Here is a 19,252-nt window from a genome sequence, read left to right on the forward strand (position 1 = left end):
CCTTTGAGAATTTTCATTTAGAACTTTAACTGAAATCAGAGCTGTACAAAAATGGGGAGTGGAAAAGAACAATTTTGAGATAGAGAAACAAAAAACAAGCATACCCCAAATTGATATCAACCTTGCTCCTTGCAAATGTTTTCCCAAATGTCCAACAATTACAGGAATTATTTGAACTTGAAGGCAGCATGGATCAACAGACAAATAAATCATAGAGCTTAGAGACAGATAAATCTGTCTCTGAGCAATTACTTAGCCTTTCTTAACCTCAACTCCTAACATGAAAATTCAGAAGTTCATAGCGAGAATCAAGTGATACAATCAAAATTAAACCAATTTGTACACTCGAAAGCACATTACAAAGATGAGGACTAATTTTCCAGATCTACCCATCTAAAAATCCCTATAACAAAGGATATCAGTGAATTTCCCATCAAGAATATTGACAAGGAACAACATAAAGTTTACTAGTTTCTGGAAACTATTCTCTTTAAAACTATTAAATTCAATATTCTGGCATTTCCTCAATTCTCCTTAAACTTTCGAAAGATAAGTAGAGGCCCTGAGACCAGATTTAGAGTGAGAGAGTGAAAAAAAAAAAAAACAAATCCAGACACCACAAATTCGCCGTCATTCACCTCAATGGAATAATAGACCCAGATAAAGCCTGCTGCAAACTTAATAGGAAACAATACTTCTCCCAAGAAAATGCTGCAGCTATAACGGATCATAACAACTCCTTTCTTTGAATGACGACCATGTTCTTATTCACCAAGAAACTCTGTACTCTAAAATCACAGATGATGAGAGACTGCTTTTGAAATTATATCAGTAAGAATAAAATATCCCACTCTTGCCTGGAGGATTGAAATCACTTCCATACAAATAGGACGCCTCTATTTGGGACCCAGGCAAACAGCTTCAGATAAAGGAATGGTTGAAGGACACAAGACTCCAAATTTATCTTAATTGCTTTCAGGGAAACAGCAACATAAATCCACTTTACATCTCTACTTGAACCATTCACACTCAGCCTTGATCCTGTCTTTCCTTTTAGTTTATCAAACCCTTACACATTTACTTCCACATTTAAAGCAGTTTGAATTATTCATTCCTAAATTCTTTCTTCTGCCTTGCTTGCTTTCTTTCCCTTCCCCTCTCTCTTTCCCTTCCTCTTTCGTCCCTCCTCTCTCCCTCTCTGTGTTATTAAAGTGCTCAGAAACTGATTGGCTTTCATCTTATCTTTATTCTGTTTGCCTTCTTTTCCAGTATATTCTCCACTTTATTATTTCCTTCTTTTTCACTTATTGGGTTTATCCTATTATTTTTCTAACTTCCTAAATTGGACACTTGGGTCATTAATTTACATCCTTTCTTTTGTCTTGGTTGGGATTTCTTATGCTCCCTGAAACAGAGAATTTTTATGTCTTCCATCAATTCTGAAATATTCTCATCCAGGTCTCACAAAGTGCTTCAGCCACATTTTCTCTAGTCTCTTCTTCTGGAATTCCAATGAAATACGTCAGATCACCTCTTTCTAACCTCCACATCTCTTAAACTCTTTCATGTTTTTTTATCTCTTTGTGATAATTTCTCCAACTCCATTTTTTATTTCATTAATTTTTAATTTTAGTCTAATCTTCACTTATGTCATCCACTTTCTAATTGCAATTATAATTTTCACTTTTACAAGTTCCATTTTATATGTCCTAATCTGTTGAACCTTTATTATTGAATCTGTCCATTTCTTGGAGAGTCTGTCCTTTATTTAAACATTATATGAAGAGCTTAGGAATACTGTCCACTATATCTCACTCATGGCAACTTGTTTCTCAGCTTTTTGTAGTTTGGATTCTCAATTCCTATTTTATTAAAACTTTTTCTGAAGGACAAGACTGGACTGAAGCCACATTCAATGAAGGATGATATGCATCTGCTTCTGCCAATCACCTAAGAGTGCGATCAAACTGGAACTATTTCAAGTTTTGTTTGCTTGTTTTCTCAGCTCTAGATTGCTCAGACCACAAAAGGGACACGAATTCCAACTTGAAACTGATATGAGCAGTTATCAGTTCTCGAGGCAGATATTTCTATTGTTTTCTTCTCAGAGCCCAAGCCAGGAGACAATTTGCCTTCTAATCTTCCTTAGTTTACAAGGAGGGTTATTTTTTTCGACTTTACCCTCATATTAATCATAAAGTAAAAGACATGGTCTTATGTGTCTTCTCCCCACCTGTGTGACTGCAGGGCTTTTTCTCCTGCATTGCTGTGGTCATTAAAAGTAGATTATTGAACTTCCCTGGCGGCACAGTGGTTAAGAACCCACCTGCCAAAATAGGGGACACGGGTTTGTTTCTGGTCAGGGAAGACTTCACATGCCCCAGAGCAACTAAATCCATTTGCCACAACTACTGAAGGCAGCGCGCCCCCTAGAGCTCACGCTCTGCAACAAGAGAAGCCACGCACACAACAAAGAGCTGCCCGAGAGCATCACAACTAGAGAAGGCCCGCACGCAGCAACGAAGACCCAGAAGAGTCAAAAATAATTTAACTTTTTTAAAAAAATTAAAGAAAAAAGTAGATTACCAAATCAGCAAACACCTACAACTTTGATTTCCACCTCTTTCTTCTCTTGCCTCCAGGGACTTCCCTTATTTAGGATGAGCTCACTTGTGCATTTAAAGTCTTGCTGCTATGCTACCTAGTATTTGTAAGTATTTTACATCTGAGGTTTTATCAGAACACCTTATCTGCAACTTTGCTGCTAAGAGAACTCAGTTACTCCTCAATCTACTCCAATCATCCCACCATGACACTGAAAATATTTTTCACAAAGGTCTAACTTATCTACTATTTTCCATAAGTCTTATTTGACTTATCAGTAGCTTTCACTTCTCTTTGTCTCTACCACCAACCTAAGTCACCACCACCATCTCCTACTTCACATTACTACAACAGACAATCTGATTTCACTGTTCACTCAGTAACCATCACTCACTCCCTAATCCACAATAGCCAAATTAATCTTAAAATATTAAACTGGATCATGTCACTCTCCTGCTTCAAGATTTCCTAATGCCCTTAGGATTAAAAAAAAAAAATTCCTTACATGACATAAAAAAAAAGTCTTATTTATCTAGCCTTGCCTACTTCATCAGGCTTGTTATTAAACATCAGTCACAATGGCTTTCTTTCAGATACACCAAACTTTCCCCAGCCTTGAAACTTTACACAGGAGAACAGGTTCGATTCCTGGGCTGGGAAGACCCCCTGGAGTAGGTAATGGCAACCCACTCCAGTATCCTTGCTTGGGAAATCCCATGGACAGAGGAGCTTGTTAGGCTACAGTTCACGGGGTCACAAAGAGTTGGACATGACTTAGCAACTAAATGCTTCCCTTATGGCTCAGCTGGTAAAGAATCCACCTGCAGTGCAGGAGACCTGGGTTTGATCCCTGGGTTGGGAAGATCCCCTGGAGAAAGGAAAAGCTCTTTATTTTCTTACACTCCAAAATCACTGCAGATGGTGATTGCAGCCATGAAATGAAAAGATGCTTCTTCTTGGAAAAAAGCTATGACCAACCTAGACAGCATATTAGAAAGCAGAGACATTACTTTGTCAACAAAGGTCTGTCTAGTCAAAGCTATGGTTTTTCCAATAGTCATGTGTGGATGTGAGAGTTGGACCATAAAGAAAGCTGAACACTATACTTTTGAACTATGGTGTTGGAGAAGACTCTTGAGAATCCCTTGGACTGCAAGGACATCCAACCAGTAAATGAATATTCATTGGAAGGACTGATGCTGAAGCTGAAACTCCAATACGTTGGCCACCTGATGCAAAGAACTGACTCACTGGAAAAGACCCTGATGCTGGGAAAGACTGAAGGCAGGAGGAGAAGGGGAAGAGAGAGGATGAGATGGTTGGATGGCATCACCAACTCGATGGACATGAGTTTGAGCAAGCTCCAGGAGTTGGTGATGGACAGGAAGCCTGGCGTGCTGCAGTCCATGGGGTCATAAAGAGTCAGACACGACTGAGTGACTGAACTGAACTGAACCCATTCCAGTATTCTGGCTTAGAGAATTCCATGGACTATACAGTCCATTAGTCCAGTCGCAAAGAGTCGGACACAACTGAGCAACTTTCACTTAGCAACTAAATAACAACAACAAAACTAGATAATACATATATAGTACATAGCACAGCATCAATTATACAATAAGCAACTAGTACATTTAGATTTTACTTTTTTATTTTGATGATTTTTATGTAGTTCTGAATGGAAACTGAGAACAACTGGTTATACCATAATTCCTTCTATACCATTCACTCTGGGCCTTAGCATATTGAAAATGTATATTCTTATTTTACAGAATCAGCCTTCACTTTTCCATATTTTGATCAGTCTGAATTGTCTTTGCCCTAATTTGTCACAATTGCTCTCCACTGAAGGATCACAAAGAGAAGTTCTAGTTGCCTGTTCTTTATGGAAAACCTTGCAAGTTCCTGCTTCTAAAAACTAAGAACATAACTAGGTGTTTCGTGAATTTATGCTTATTTGTGAAGCTTGTTATTGGTGTTGCTAGTGGTAAATTTTTATTTAGGAAGGAGAGAAGGGGTTGTAAAGTTTCATTTGTTTGGTTTCGGGTTCTTTTCTTTTACTCTAACTTAAATTTTGGTAGTGCTTATTTGTTGTACTAAGCTAGAAAATGAAGAGTAATTTTTCAAAGAACTTCCACAAATACATTTTTTAACAGCTTCTATTTCTGAACTTTACTATTCATACAGAAACAGAAGTTATTTAAGTTGAACTTGTGTTCTTATGGAAGTTTTATATACTAGGGAATCTAGCATATATAAAGACAGAAAAGCTGCAGAATAGAGATATATTAAGATCATTTCTCCCTATTTGATGTAAAATACCCTTCCGGTCATTTTTCCTCTCTTGGATTTTTTTCAGCCTCAAGTTTATTATATACTCCATTTTAATGTGTCAGGATGCTAGACAAAATGAATAGAAGAGGGAAAAAAGGATATAGCTTTTTTCCTATTAAAAAAACATATTTTTCCCTTACTTCAGGTTTATTGACAACTGTGACAAAACTTATTTCTACAAGGAAAGATAAGACAACAAAATGTGACTATGGGCAAAAAATAATTTAGCAGTTTCCTGGGTGATCTGTATTACACTTAAATCTGGGTGTGCTACCATGCTGAGAGTCTATATCATAGCAATGCTGTTAGAGAGAGAAGTCCTTGATCACCTGGAACAAGGGAGGCCAGAGATGAGAGGGACTGCACTACTTTTTAATGGTTTTACTGTGTTTACTTAGACCAGGAAAAGTATTCCCTGATTCTTACCTCCAATACCTCTGTCTTCACTTTTCCAAGCCATACTCAGCCTCGGAAAGTTGATGGAAAATGCTATGAGGACGTGTCAATCTAGCATTTGATAACTGCCTGCTTTGGACAGAATGTCTGTGTCCTCCCCAAATTCATAGCCCTAACCCTCAGTCAGGCTGTATGCAGAGATGGGGCTTTTAAGAAGTTACCAAGGTTAAATGAGGTCATAAGAGTAGAGCCCTGATCTGACACTGTAAGTATCATTAGAAGAAATTTTTTCTTTTCTCTCCCTCTTCGAGAACTAAAAGGAGGTCATGTGAGCAGACAGCAAGAAGTCAGCTCTCTGGAACCCAAGGGGAGAGCTTTCACCAGACACCAACACTGCCGGCACCTTGAGCCTGAACTTTTAGCCTGTAGAACAGTAAGAAACTAAACTTTTGTCATTTAAGCCGCCTCATCTTGTATTTTGTTATGTTAGCCCTAGTAGACGACTACTCTCCTCAAAATGAAGAAATCTGTTCTATTCTTTGTATCTCCAAGAGTGACAGAGGTTCTGTAGCTACTGGGGAGAGGAACTGAGAGTTAAGTTAGTCCTTCCCCTCCTCTGTGTGTGTCCCCATCACCTTACATTTCAACTATTATTATCAGTTTGTCAGCAGTTCTTTTCATAATAATTTCCGCTTTTCTCCTTTACTAGACTATGGAAAAGGGAGGGACTGTACCATTTTTAGCCTTATATTGTTCCAGTGTTAAGCACAACATAGGAGTAACAAACGCTGCCAGTTACCTGCCCAAAATCCATTTTTCTGGTTTTTTGCCTGCTAAAATATTTTTCTAGATGGCCTTTCAGATAGAGGAGCTATGTGATTGTGATTCAGTTCTAGATAATGGACACAATAAATGATTTTGTTTTCCTCATTTATTACTGACAATTTTTTTTTCCCCTTATTTATTACACTCTGGGCAGCAATTTGCATGTGACACTGGAGTAGTAGCTATCTTGCTTCATGAGATGATAGGCCTGAAGACAAAAGCTACATATTATCAACAGTGGACTAGAAAGATAGTAGGAAGCTGGGAAATTGATAAAATAATGGAATCATTGTATCAGTCCTGGCTTATTTTCATCTGGACTTGTTTTGAAGGGGAAAATATTTTATTTCATCAAGCCCGATATTGAGATCTCTATAACTTGCAGATGATGGAATTGGTAACTGACACTAGCAGATCAATAAACGTTTATTGATTTGAACTGAATGGATATGGACAGTATTGCCAAAGCTTATGAGTTAAATATCCCAGTTAGATACATTCACCATATGTAGAATTTGGGCTGGAGTGGGTCATGCTTTGGAACTAAGAATAAAAAACAATCTGGATGATCTATAGAACACCTAAGATTGAATATTCTTTGTTTCAGGGCCCTCACGCTAATTTAATAAGTCAGTAAAAATTGCATGGTGATAAAAAACAAAAATTTAGTCAGGAGAAAAATAGGCAACACTGTTTTTCTTGAACATCTCTCAGAATTTTGAAGCATCATTAACAGATAATGTCTACACAAACAGAAAACAGCAGAAGATTCATAGTAGATTAATATACCGTGCAAAGGAGAGAAAAAAGGAAGATACAGACATGAGAAATGTGTGGAGCAGATAAAAAAGAAAACAGAAATCGCCCCTAGATATTGGCACTGACTATACCAGAGGTACAAATGGAGAGGGCATGAGCATGCAATAATAATGTCAGGTACTATCATCTTGGAATGTCAGTTGGTTCAGTTCAGTCGCTCACTCGTATCTGACTCTTTGCGACCCCATGGACTGCAGCATGCCAGGCCTCCCTGTCCATCACCAACTCCCGGAGTTTACTCAAACTCATGTCCATTGAGTCGGTGATGCCATCCAACCATCCCATCCTCTGTCGTCCCCTTCTCTTCCTGCCTTCAATCTTTCCCAGCATCAGGGTCTTTTCAAATGAGTCAGTTCTTCACATGTACTGTAATGCAAGTATTCTACTATGTATTTAATATACTCTCTTATTCAAATCTCAGAGAAACCCTTGAGAAAGCCGTTTTGTACCCATTTTTCAGATAAGTAAGTTGAGTCTTGTGTGGGTGTGCACTCAATTTTGCCCCATCCTTTGCAACCCCGTGGACTGCAGCCTGCCAGGATCCTCTGTCCATGGAATTTTCCCAGCAAGAACACTGGAGTGAATTGCTACTTCCTACTCCAGGGGATTCCCTGACCCAGGGATCGAATCCGCATTTCTTACATCTCTTGCACTGGCAGGAGGGTTCTTTACCACTAGTGCCACCTGGGAAGTCCATCTAGTCTTACAGAAGTGAACAAAATAACTTGTTAAAGAAACTTTAGATGAGGATTCAAACCTATGTCAGCTATATCGCCTCCCTGGGTATATCACAGCTCTCTCGTGCCCAGCAAAAAGTGCTTCACTTTAGATACTGAGGCTACCACTGCTACAACTGGTTAATAGCCACAACTGTTTAGTTGAATGAACTGTAGACTCGATTTAAATCATGGCATCATAGCTTACTAGTTCTGGGACCTAGAGCAAGATTCTTCTGATCTCAGATCTGTCTTAGCTAAAACATCTATTAATAATGCTTACCCTAAACGCTAATAGAGTTTTGCCAAGTGAACGCACTGGTCATAACAAACACCCTCTTCCAACAACACAAAAGAAGACACTACACATGGACATGACCAGATGTCAACCGAAATCAGATTGATTATATTCTTTGCAGCCAAAGATGGAGAAGCTCTATACAGTCAGCAAAAACAAGACCAGGAGCTGACTGTGGCTCAGACCATGAACTCCTTATTGCCAAATTCAGACTTAAATTGAAGAAAGTAGGGAAAACCACTAGGCCATTCAGGTATGACCTAAATCAAATCCCTTATGATTATACAGTGGAAGTGAGAAATAGATTTAAGGGACTAGATCTGATAGACAGAGTGCCTGATGAACAATGGATGGAGATCTGTGATATTGTACAGGAGACAGGGATCAAGACCATCCCCATGGAAAAGAAATGCAAAAAAGCAAAATGGCTGTCTGGGGAGGCCTTATAAATAGCTGTGAAAAGAAGAGAAGCAAAAAGCAAAGGAGAAAAGGAAAGATATAAGCATCTGAATGCAGAGTTCCAGAGAATAGCAAGAAGAGATAAGAAAGCCTTCCTCAGCAATCAATGCAGGAAATAGAGGAAAACAACAGAATGGGAAAGACTAGAGATCTCAAATTTAAATTAAAAAAAAAAAAAGAAAATTAGAGATATCAAGAACATTTCATGCAGAGATGGGCTCGATAAAGGACAGAAATGGTGTGGACCTAACAGAAGCAGAAGATATTAAGAAGAGGTGGCAAGAATACACAGAAGAACTGTACAAAAAAGAGCTTCAAGACCCAGATAATCATGATGGTGTGAAAACTCACCTAGAGCCAGACATCCTGGAGTGTGAAGTCAAGTGGGCCTTAGAAAGCATCACTACGAACAAAGGTAATGGAGGTGATGGAATTCCAGTTGAGCTGTTTCAAATCCTGAAAGATGATGCTGTGAAAGTGCTGCACTCAATATGCCAGCAAATTTGGAAAACTCAGCAGTGGCCACAGGACTGGAAAAGGTCAGTTTTCATTCCAATCCCAAGAAAAGCAATGCCAAAGAATGCTCAAACTACTGCACAATTGCACTCATCTCACACTCTAGTAAAGTAATGCTCAAAATTCTCCAAGCCAGGCTTTAGCAATATGTGAACCGTAAACTTCCAGATGTTCAAGCTGGTTTTAGAAAAGGCAGAAGAACCAGAGATCAAATTGCCAACATCCGCTGGATCATCGAAAAAGCAAGAAAGTTCCAGAAAAAAACATCTATTTCTGCTTTATTGACTATGCCAAAGCCTTTGACTGTGTGGATCACAATAAACTGTGGAAAATTCTAAAAGAGATGGGAATACCAGACCACCTGACCTGCCTCTTGAGAAACCTGTATGCAGGTCAGGAAGCAACAGTTAGAACTGGACATGGAACAACAGACTGGTTCCAAATAGGAAAAGGAGTACGTCAAGGCTGTATATTGTCACCCTGCTTATTTAACTTAGATGCAGAGTACACCATGAGAAATGCTGGGCTGGAAGAAGCACAAGCTGGAATCAAGATTGCCGGGAGAAATATCAATAACCTCAGATATGCAGATGACACCACCCTTATGGCAGAAAGTGAAGAGGAACTAAAAAGCCTCTTGATGAAAGTGAAAGAGAAGAATGAAGAAGTTGACTTAAAGCTCAACATTCAGAAAACTAAGATCATGGCATCTGGTCCCATCACTTCATGGGAAATAGATGGGGAAATAGTGGAAACAGTGTCAGACTTTATTTTTGGGGGCTCCAAAATCACAGCAGATGGTGACTGCAGCTATGAAACTAGAAGACGCTTACTCCCTGGAAGGAAAGTTATGACCAACCTAGAAGCATATTCAAAAGCAGAGACATTACTTTGCCAACAAAGGTTCATCTAGTCAAGGCTATGGTTTTTCCTGTGGTCATGTATGGATGTGAGAAGTTGGACTGTGAAGAAAGCTGAGCACCGAAGAATTGATGCTTTTGAACTGTGGTGTTGGAAAAGACTCTTGAGAGTCCCTTGGACTGCAAGGAGATCCAACCAGTCCATTCTAAAGGAGATCAGTTGGGTGTTCATTGGAAGGACTGATGTTGAAGCTGAAACTCCAATACTTTGGCCACCTCATGTGAAGAGTTGACTCATTGGAAAAGACTCTGATGCTGGTAGGGATTGAAGGCAGGAGGAGAAGGGGACAACAGAGGATGAGATGTCTGGATGGCATTACTGACTCGATGGACATGAGTTTGAGTGATCTCCAGGAGTTGGTGATGGACAGGGAAGCTTGGCATGCTGTGATTCATGGGGTCACAAAGAGTCAGACATGACTGAGCAACTGAACTGACCTACTGACTGCATGTCTCATACAACCGTGAACTTACTCTAAATGCTAAGTAATTTTTTTAAGGGGAAAGGATTATTATCAACTGGAGAAGATAGAAACTGAGTGAAAATTTGCAGTTCTCTGCAATATTTGCACAATAAAATTCCTTTTGACAGAAAATATTTGCTGTATTGAATATTGAAAGATTAGTCTCACTGTGCTAAGACCGTAAGCACAAAAGGACAAAAAGTAAGCATCTCCCAATCCAAAAAAAGGTACAAAGACAATTTAGTCAGTGTTCATGGTGACACTTCTGCAGTGCCTAAAGATCAAAGTATATCACATTCATCCACCTCTTCATTCCTACATCCATCCATTTATTCAAAATACATACACATATATACACAGAAACAGAGATATAGACAGGAAGGCAGACACACACAGACTAAATTATATACACGGAACTACATTCATTGCTAGATACACATTGGTGAACTCTGCCTTCCTGGAGCTTGTAGTTTAGTTACCAAAAACATATTGATGGTACAAGATCTTGTGTTTACACACATTTTTTAATCTTCTACTCATTTTCCTTTATTCTTTTTACTTCATTTTACATCATTCAATATACATTTAACTGAGTGTGTACACTCTTCTCACCTCAATAAACGGGACCTCAACTTCCACCAACTGGGCAAAACAAGAACCATGAAATTTTAATAACTCTTCTCTTTCTCTCTCTTTCATTTCATCAGTAAATCTTACCAGCTCTTCCTTCTAAATACAGCTCAAATATGACTGCTTCTCATTACCTCTGCCCCACCGTCTTCGTAAAAAAAGCCACCCTCTCTTACCTGAGTAATTTCAATAGCTACTTTATTTGTCTCCCTGCTCCTACCCATACTCCACCCTTATCCCACCCTTTGGGTCTTGGTCATGAAAACAAAAGCAAGCAATCAAACACCAAGCCTTCTAAAGCAGTTTTTATTTCAGGAAATTTACAGCAAAAGAAACTAGCATGTGTGTTAGCATGAGTTCCTCTTTGCCCACCGAATTTTGAGGTAATGAACTAGGATCTAACAAACTCTAGGACATCAAACTCTAGCCAGCGGGCTGGAGAACTTTTAAGGTACCTAATTAGGAAGGCACCAATCTCTACCCTGGTACGATCACAGAGGGATCCAAATACAGTAATCATATCATGGCAGAAACTTGGCCTTCAACCCTCTTCCATCAACACCAGCATTCTTCAGTTAGAAGTCAGCAGCCTCTCCTGTAGGGGTAAGGGTGTGAGGTTTGTAGTTGTTATTATATGATGTGGCAAGCTAGTGACCTATTTTTCAACTAAAGCATTCAACAAGGATTGATTGCCTTAAGTATTTGGTTTCCATGGAGCTCTAAAAGAAGTCAACTTCCCTCTTACCAGCTGAAAGGAATCAGTATTGTGCATGATAATCCTACCAGCTATCCTTCTGTATAACCCACTCTAACACAACAGTGAAAGTGACCAATTTAAATCAAAAGTCAGATTGCATCCCGCCTCTGTTCCAAGTCCTCCTGTGGTTTCCCTTATTACTTTGCATAAAATTCAAAGCCCCACAAGCTCCACCTACCTTCTCACTACCTCTCTAACTTCATTCTTGCCATTCTGTCTGTCCGTCACTCAATCCCTCTCCAGCCACAGGGCCCCTCGCAAGTTTTGCTTTTGCAATTCCTTCTGCTACAGCATTTTCTCCCCAGATATCCACAAGGAAGGTAGAGTGCCTCAGATGAGAAATCACAAAGGCATGGAAAACAAATTAAACTACCTGTTTTTCAATAGAAATCCCCAATCTAACTTAATACACACACACAAAAATCCTGGCTCAGTGATATCCCTGGGGCACTGGGAAGAAGCAAAAGCAAAACCATTTCAGATACAACTTCTTATAAGGTAGGCCATGTGGGATCCCCACAGGAGCGGGAAAAAAAAAAAAAGTTCCACTGAAGATGTTATTGCCAGGAAATGAGTATTTTCATGTTTCTACATGGTTAGGGCTTTCTGAGCAAATTTTACTGGATGCTGAGTTAGATACCAAGCCTTAGAAGTTAAATGATGACTGAGTAGTGAAAGGACTCCTGAGAGATTTACCTTCCTGGAAATATGTGTTCAGCTTTCAGAGCCAGATGAGACATAGAAATATTCCAGGCATTGTAAGCCCAGGGACAGTAAGTAGCCTTATCTTCTCCCTGGAGATATGTATTTACATTCCAAAGGGTAAGAACCCAGAAACCTTGCCTTTCTCTTTCCTTTCTTCTTGTTTACATTAGAGAGATTAGGTTTCTAACCCTCTCTTCCACCAGGGAGTGTGACAGCTATAAATATCTAAACCATCCTATATAAAGGGCTAGGATCATAACTAAAGAGTTTCTCTCCTGCAGTACAGACTTCAGTACATGTAGAGTGACTCTGGCTCTCATCACCTCACCCTGCTGTTGCTCAGCTGCTAAGTAACTGACTCTTCACGAGCCCATGAACTGCAGCACATCAGGCCCCCTTGTCCTTTACTATCTCCCAGAGTTTGCTCAGATTTAGTTCCATTGAGTCAGTGATGCTATCTAACCATTTCACCCTAGGAGGAGGAAAGAACTGGGGCAAAGAGAACTAATGCAGTTACTAATAAAATAAGTAACAGCATTGAAATTAAGAAACTTTTTAAAAAAGAAATAATAGCTTTGATCTCTGCTCCAGAAAACTCATGTTTACATTCAGGATAGTATTTATAAACATAGATTTTAAAATCTATCATTTAACATCTAAGTTCACAAACACACGGGAAAATAATCCACCATGGAAAACAGCAGAAACACACCAAACAGGAGGATGAGCTCCCAGAACTTGAGAAAAGAAAACAATCTGAAATTGATTTTTAAAATAACAGAATTTAAATTGATTAAAAAGATAAAAGAACTTCTAAAACCATAAAGAATAAATAAGATGGCATGAAGAAAAAAACAGGAAAATTTAGAAAAGAGAAAAAATGAATAAAGAGACAAACCATAAATAACAAAGTTTTTAAAAATTAACTTTTAATTAAAAAAAATTACCTACCATGAACCGTAATATGGCTTCTTAAGAGCAAGAATAGACCCGAGATGATTTAGTATCTACAAAATGAGGGAAAATACTACTCAATACTGAAATTTGTGCTTGCTCATTTACATAATGATGTGAGGGTACAGAAAGAAAGAAAAATAGCTGCAAACAAGCAAAGGTAATGTTTTCCATTAGTGTACACTTACATACTTGCTAAAACAACTATTACAGAAAATACTTACTGAAGAAATAAATTGAAGAAAAGAAAAAAAGAGGCCAGAATGAAGAAATAACAAACACGTGAGTAAATTTGAAAAAGCACTGACTGTAAAAGCATATTATTAAAATAATGACTTTTTTTTTTTTTTTTAGCGCATATGCACACATGTGCACACACGTGCGCACACACACACGCACACACAGCTTCACTTGATCTTTCTCCCTTCTTCTCCTCCTCCGGAGCCCCAACAGGCTTTCCCACCCATTATCTCAAATGCACTCTGGGTTTGTACCCAGAAGCTTAATTTCACATCTGGCAGGAAGCAATTGCACAAAGTTGCTGAATCCACCACCCCCTTAGGGGGTTCATCAAACCCCATCATCCCAGAAGTGTCAAAATATTTTCCATTCCCCAGCAAAAACAAAAGTAGCACAGAGTCGGAACGTCCATAACAATAAAAACCCTAAAATCAAGCAGCTTGAAAATAAATTTCTCCTTTGGGGATATATGGGGTTATAGGTTTTGCCCAAAGGGGATGTGACTGGCAAAACCCATGTAGTCAATACCTGACATCAACTAAGGTGAAGCTTTGGAAGAGGAAGCATTCTAAAACCCACACCAGATGGAGAGGGCCACCGGTCGGCATGGTTTTATGAGCTCAGGGCAGGATGGGGCTGCAGAAAGATTGGGGAAAGATTTGCTGAGTGTCTTCTCCTGCAAAATGCGTATAAGTAGCATCACTGAATCCTTACAACACCCTAAAGTCTGATCCATTTTACCTATTTTATACGTGAGGATTCTGGACTAAGAATCTAAAATTCAGAGATTTGTGTCCTAGGTCTGCTACTAACTAGCTATGCAGCCTTAAAGCAAACTGTAGAAATCTAAATTGGGCTTTACAATCATCAGCTGTTTCCTGAAATAGTGAGTACTCAGCCTATGTCTGAGTTTTTAAGGGCTTAAAAACTGAGGTGAAAATAATATAAAAGGTAATTTATGAAAGGAGCAATAAAAAAGATGAAGTGTTGTATAATTTAGGAAAAGGGTAGAGATTTTGGTTGAACTGAGAGTTTATTGAGTGAAAAACACATGTTAAAAATTAAGGATGACTTTTTTAAACCATTTTTTAACTGAAGTATAGTTATTTTACAATGTGTTTATTTCAGGTGAATAGTAAAGTGATTCAGTTATATATATTATTTTTCATGTATATACATTCTTTTTTTTCATTTTCAATCATTTCTTTATTCCACCATGGAAGCCTACCCTATTCTTCCTATCACCCTAAAGTATCCACCTGTGACAGCCCATCTCTCCTCAGCCATGGCAGTTCTGAAGAGGTGGGCGGCTGGCCACAAGTGGGTGGGTTCTCCGAGGATGAGTCTTGGATCCTGGCTCCTATATCTATAGCTCTATGAAAGCATGTGGGTGTATACATGCATGTGTGTGTATATACACACACATACATAGACAGAGAGAGATTTTTCCAGATTCCTTTCCATTAGAGGTTTATACAAGATACCAAATACAGTTCCTTGTGCTCTATAGTAAGTCTTTGTTGTTTTGTATCTCTTAATCTCAAACTCCTAATCTATCTTTCCTCTCTTCCCTCTCCACTATTCCCTTTGGTAACCATAAGGTTGTTTTCTATGTCTGTGAGTCTACTTCTCTTTTGTAAATATTTTCATTTGTATCTCTTTTTTTTAGATTTCATGCATAAGGATGTCACACAATATTTCTGCTTCTCTGTTTGACTTACTTTACTCAGTATGATACTCTAGGTCCATCCATGCTGCTACAAATGGCATTATTTCACTCTTTTTTTCAGCTTAGTAACATTCCATTTCATACTGTTCATGGGGTTCTCACAGCAAGAATACTGGAGCAGTTTGCCATTCCCTCCTACAGTGGACCACATTTTGTCAGAACTCTTCACTATGACTCATCCACCTGAAGTGGCCCTGCACAGTATGGCTTATAGTTTCATTGAGCTAAGCAAGCCCCTTTGCCAAGAAAAGCTGTGATCCATGAAGGGAATTACAGCCAAAGGATGTTCAAACTACCGTACAACTGAGTTCGTTTCACTTACTAGTAAGGTAATGCTCAACATCCTTCAAGCTAGGCTTCAGCAGTATGTGAACCAAGAACTTCCAAATGTACAGGCTGGGTTTAGAAAAGTAAGAGGAATGAGAGATCAAATTGCCAACATTTGTTGGATCACATGTACTTCTGCTTCACTGACTATGCTATAAAGCCTTTGCCTGTGTGGATTACAGAAAAACTGTGGAAAACTCTTTAAAAGATGGGAATACCAGACTACCTTACCTGTCTCCAGAAAAACTTGTATGCAAGTCAAGAATCCACAGTTAAAACCAGACATGGAACAACAGACTGGTTCAAAATTATGACAAGGCTGTATTTTGTTGCCCTGCTTATTTAACTCATATGCAGAGTACATCACGCGAAATGCCAGGTTGAATGACTCACAAGCAGGAATCAAGATTGACAGGAGAAATATCAACAACGTCAGATGTGCAGGTGATACCACTTTAATGGCAGAAAGCAAAGAGGAAACTAAAGAGCCTCTTGATGAAGGTGAAAGAGGAGAGTGAAAAAGGCTGCTTAAAACTCAACATTTACAAAAACTAAGATCGTGGCATATGGTCCCATCACTTCATGGCAAATAGACATGGAAAAGGTGAAAACAGTGACAGATTTTATTTTGGGGACTCCAAAATCACTGTGGATGGTGACTGAAGTGACGGATTTAAAAGATGCTTGCTCCTTGGAAGAAAAGCTATGAGAAATCTAAACAGTGTTCTAAAAAGCAGAGACATCACTGTATGGACAATGGTCCATACAGTCAAAGCTCTAGTTTTTCCAGTAGCCATGTATGGATGTGAATGTTGGACTATAAAGAAGGCTGAGTGCTAAAGAATTGATACATTTGAACTGTAGTGCTGAAGAAGACTCATAAGAGTCCCTTGGACAGAAAGTAGATCAAACCAGCCAATCCTAAAGGAAATCAACCCCAAATATTAATTGAAAGGACTAATGCTGAAACTAAAGCCCCAGTACTTTGGCCACCTGATGCAAAGAACCAACTCATTGGAAAAGACCCTGTTGCTGGGAAAGATTGAGGGCAGGAAGAGAAGAGGGCAACAGAGGATGAGATGGTTGGATGGCATCACTGACTCAATGGACATGAGTTTGAGCAAACTCCAGGAGACAGTGAAGGACAGAGAAGCCTGGAGTGCTGCAGTTCATGAGCTGTAAAAAGTTGGACATGACTGAACAACAACAAATACTCTAGTTATATAATTTTTTAGTTATAGCACATAATCTAGGGCTTCCCTGGTGGTTCAGATGGTAAAGAATCTGTCTGCAATGCAGGAAACCCAAATTTGATCCTGGGTCAGAAAGATCCCCTGAAGAAAGGAATAGCTACCCACTCCAGTATTCTTGCCTGGAAAACCCCATGGACAGAGGAGCCTGGCAGGCTACAGTCCATGGGGTCACAAGAATCGGACACAACTAAGCAACTAACACTTTCACTTCTTTCTTTTTTCATCATATAATCTGTGAACACAAGGATGCTTTGTCAATAAAATTACTGTAATTTCTCCAATCAATAAATTAAAGAAAAAAACATATAGAGTTATCTCAAAAAGATAATAATACCAGATAACAAGATTGCTGACTGTGTTCCAGCCAAAGTTCCAAGGTTATAACTATAAGCTTATATATATAAGCTTATTTAACATTTACAATTACCTCTGATGTATTTTCATTCTTATTTTGCAAATGAAGCTGTGGACTAGAGAAGCCCAATAACACTCACCTTATAAGCAACAGGGTTTGCAAATTCAAACAGGATTTGAATCCAGACAGTCTGATTGTAAAGACCATCTCTTAGCTACAGTACATACCCCTTTTCAAACCCCAATTATTTGGGGAGAGGAAGGAAGATATTTTAGCAAATGAGGAAATATTCTAATACATAAGAAAGTGAATCTACTAGCAAATATGCTACCTCATGCTCAAAGCTTGTGAAAAGTTAAAAATATGAAAGTGTTAGTAGCTCAGTCATGTCCAGCTCTTTTCCACCCCATGGACTGTAGCCCGCCAGGCTCCTCTGTCCATGGAACTCTCCAGGCAAGAATACTGGAATGGGTTGTCATTCCCTCCTCCAGGAGATCTTCCCAACCCAGGGATCAAACTTGAGTCCCCTTCATTACAGCTGGATTCTTTACCGTCTGAGCCACCAGGGAAGCCTGATAAAAGGTTAAGGTATCTTATTTGAGGAAGTGAACAAGAAAGAATGCCTCCTATATGATATGGCTGTCTATATGATAAAATATAAAATCAAAACAATACTTTCATACATAGGTAAAAATATATTTTGCATGGATTTAAGAGACCTGTGTTTGAAAAGCAAAACTTTAAAAAGTTTAAGGGAGGATACAATAGAATATGTTTTTTATTTGAAGGCAGAAAAGTATTTCTTAAACATTTAATACACAAAAAGTATAAGACAAAAAAAGAAACAGTAAATTCAAATAAGGTCAAACTCAGAAATCCCTCTACTATGGAACAAGAGAACAGATGTTAGAGAATAAACAGTAGCAGCAGTTTTTCTGGCCTTCCCAGGTGGCACTAGTGGTAAAGAACTCGCCTGCCAACGCAGGAGACTTAAAAGATGCATCCCTGGGTTTGGAAGATCCCTTGGAGGATGGCATGGCAATCCACTCAGTATTCTTGCCTAGAGAATCCCATGAATAGAGAAGCTCAGCAGGCCACAGTCCATGGGGTGCAAGCAGTCGGACGTGACTTAGCACTCACGCAGTAGTTTTTCTACAGATGTTGGCGAATAAAGAGTATTTACTAACCTGTGTTTCCAATTTCTTTTTCTTGCTAGTGCTTTTCAGTAACAAATGTTAAATTACTACATGATATTTTGGGGGGTTTTATTATTTTGTTTTTTGTGATTTCAATCTTTTTTTTTTTTCTTTTCAATAAGGAAGCTACAGAAATAGGTCACCGTCTAACTGTATCCATTTAGCATCCCTGCTCCTTGGCTAACCAGGATTAAGAGTCTCTACCTAAAATATATCATTCTCACAAGTGACCTCTGTGCCACAAGAAAAGCTCCAAATTATGCTGTTTCTGTCATGAGACACTATCAGGATGCCAAAAAAAGAGTGATATGTAGCTATCTCAAACTATCTCTACAAGCTTTAGTAGGATTATACCATAAAAATAATAGAAAACATTCTTAAAAATCTGTCTCTAGCACTAAATAATAACTTATTTATGTTCTTTCATTCTTTCAAAAATATTCCATATTCAGTTACTAAACATAAGGTATCTATCACGCATTAAGACAAGTATTTAAAGAAATAAACAAATAGTCCTCTGACCTAGAGAAGTTGCAGTGGGGAGGGCCAGGTGGGACAAAAGATATTTTCAATAACTGTAATTGCCCTAGTAGAATTAAGTGAATGCTGCTGCTATGACAAAGGGGGAAAAAATCTATTTATGTCTGAGGGTGAAAGCACTACTGGTGAAGGGTTTCAAAAAGAGCATTTGTACTGGGTCTTAAATGATGAGAAAGAAATTTCTGTATAGAGGTAAGTAAACAGCAGCGCAGGTT

General features: G+C 38.7%; 1 protein-coding gene and 1 long non-coding RNA gene across 13 annotated transcripts in view; both read right to left on the reverse strand.

The window, feature by feature from the left end:
- Positions 1-19,252, reverse strand: part of DLG2 (discs large MAGUK scaffold protein 2) — a 2,335,250-nt gene that overhangs the window by 2,192,934 nt on the left and 123,064 nt on the right. The gene's annotated exons all lie outside the window — the stretch shown is intronic.
- LOC147342532 (uncharacterized) lies at positions 1,297-13,377 on the reverse strand. Its single transcript, XR_015157900.1, has 2 exons — positions 11,917-13,377; positions 1,297-11,576 (listed from the first exon to the last, which is right to left on the reverse strand). It is a non-coding gene; the product is annotated as an uncharacterized LOC147342532 (long non-coding RNA).

This window comes from Bos grunniens, chromosome 29 (assembly GCF_055505025.1).
Source record: "Bos grunniens cultivar Pamir isolate PY7600 chromosome 29, Bosgru_T2T1.0, whole genome shotgun sequence".
Classification (NCBI taxonomy): domain Eukaryota; kingdom Metazoa; phylum Chordata; class Mammalia; order Artiodactyla; family Bovidae; genus Bos; species Bos grunniens.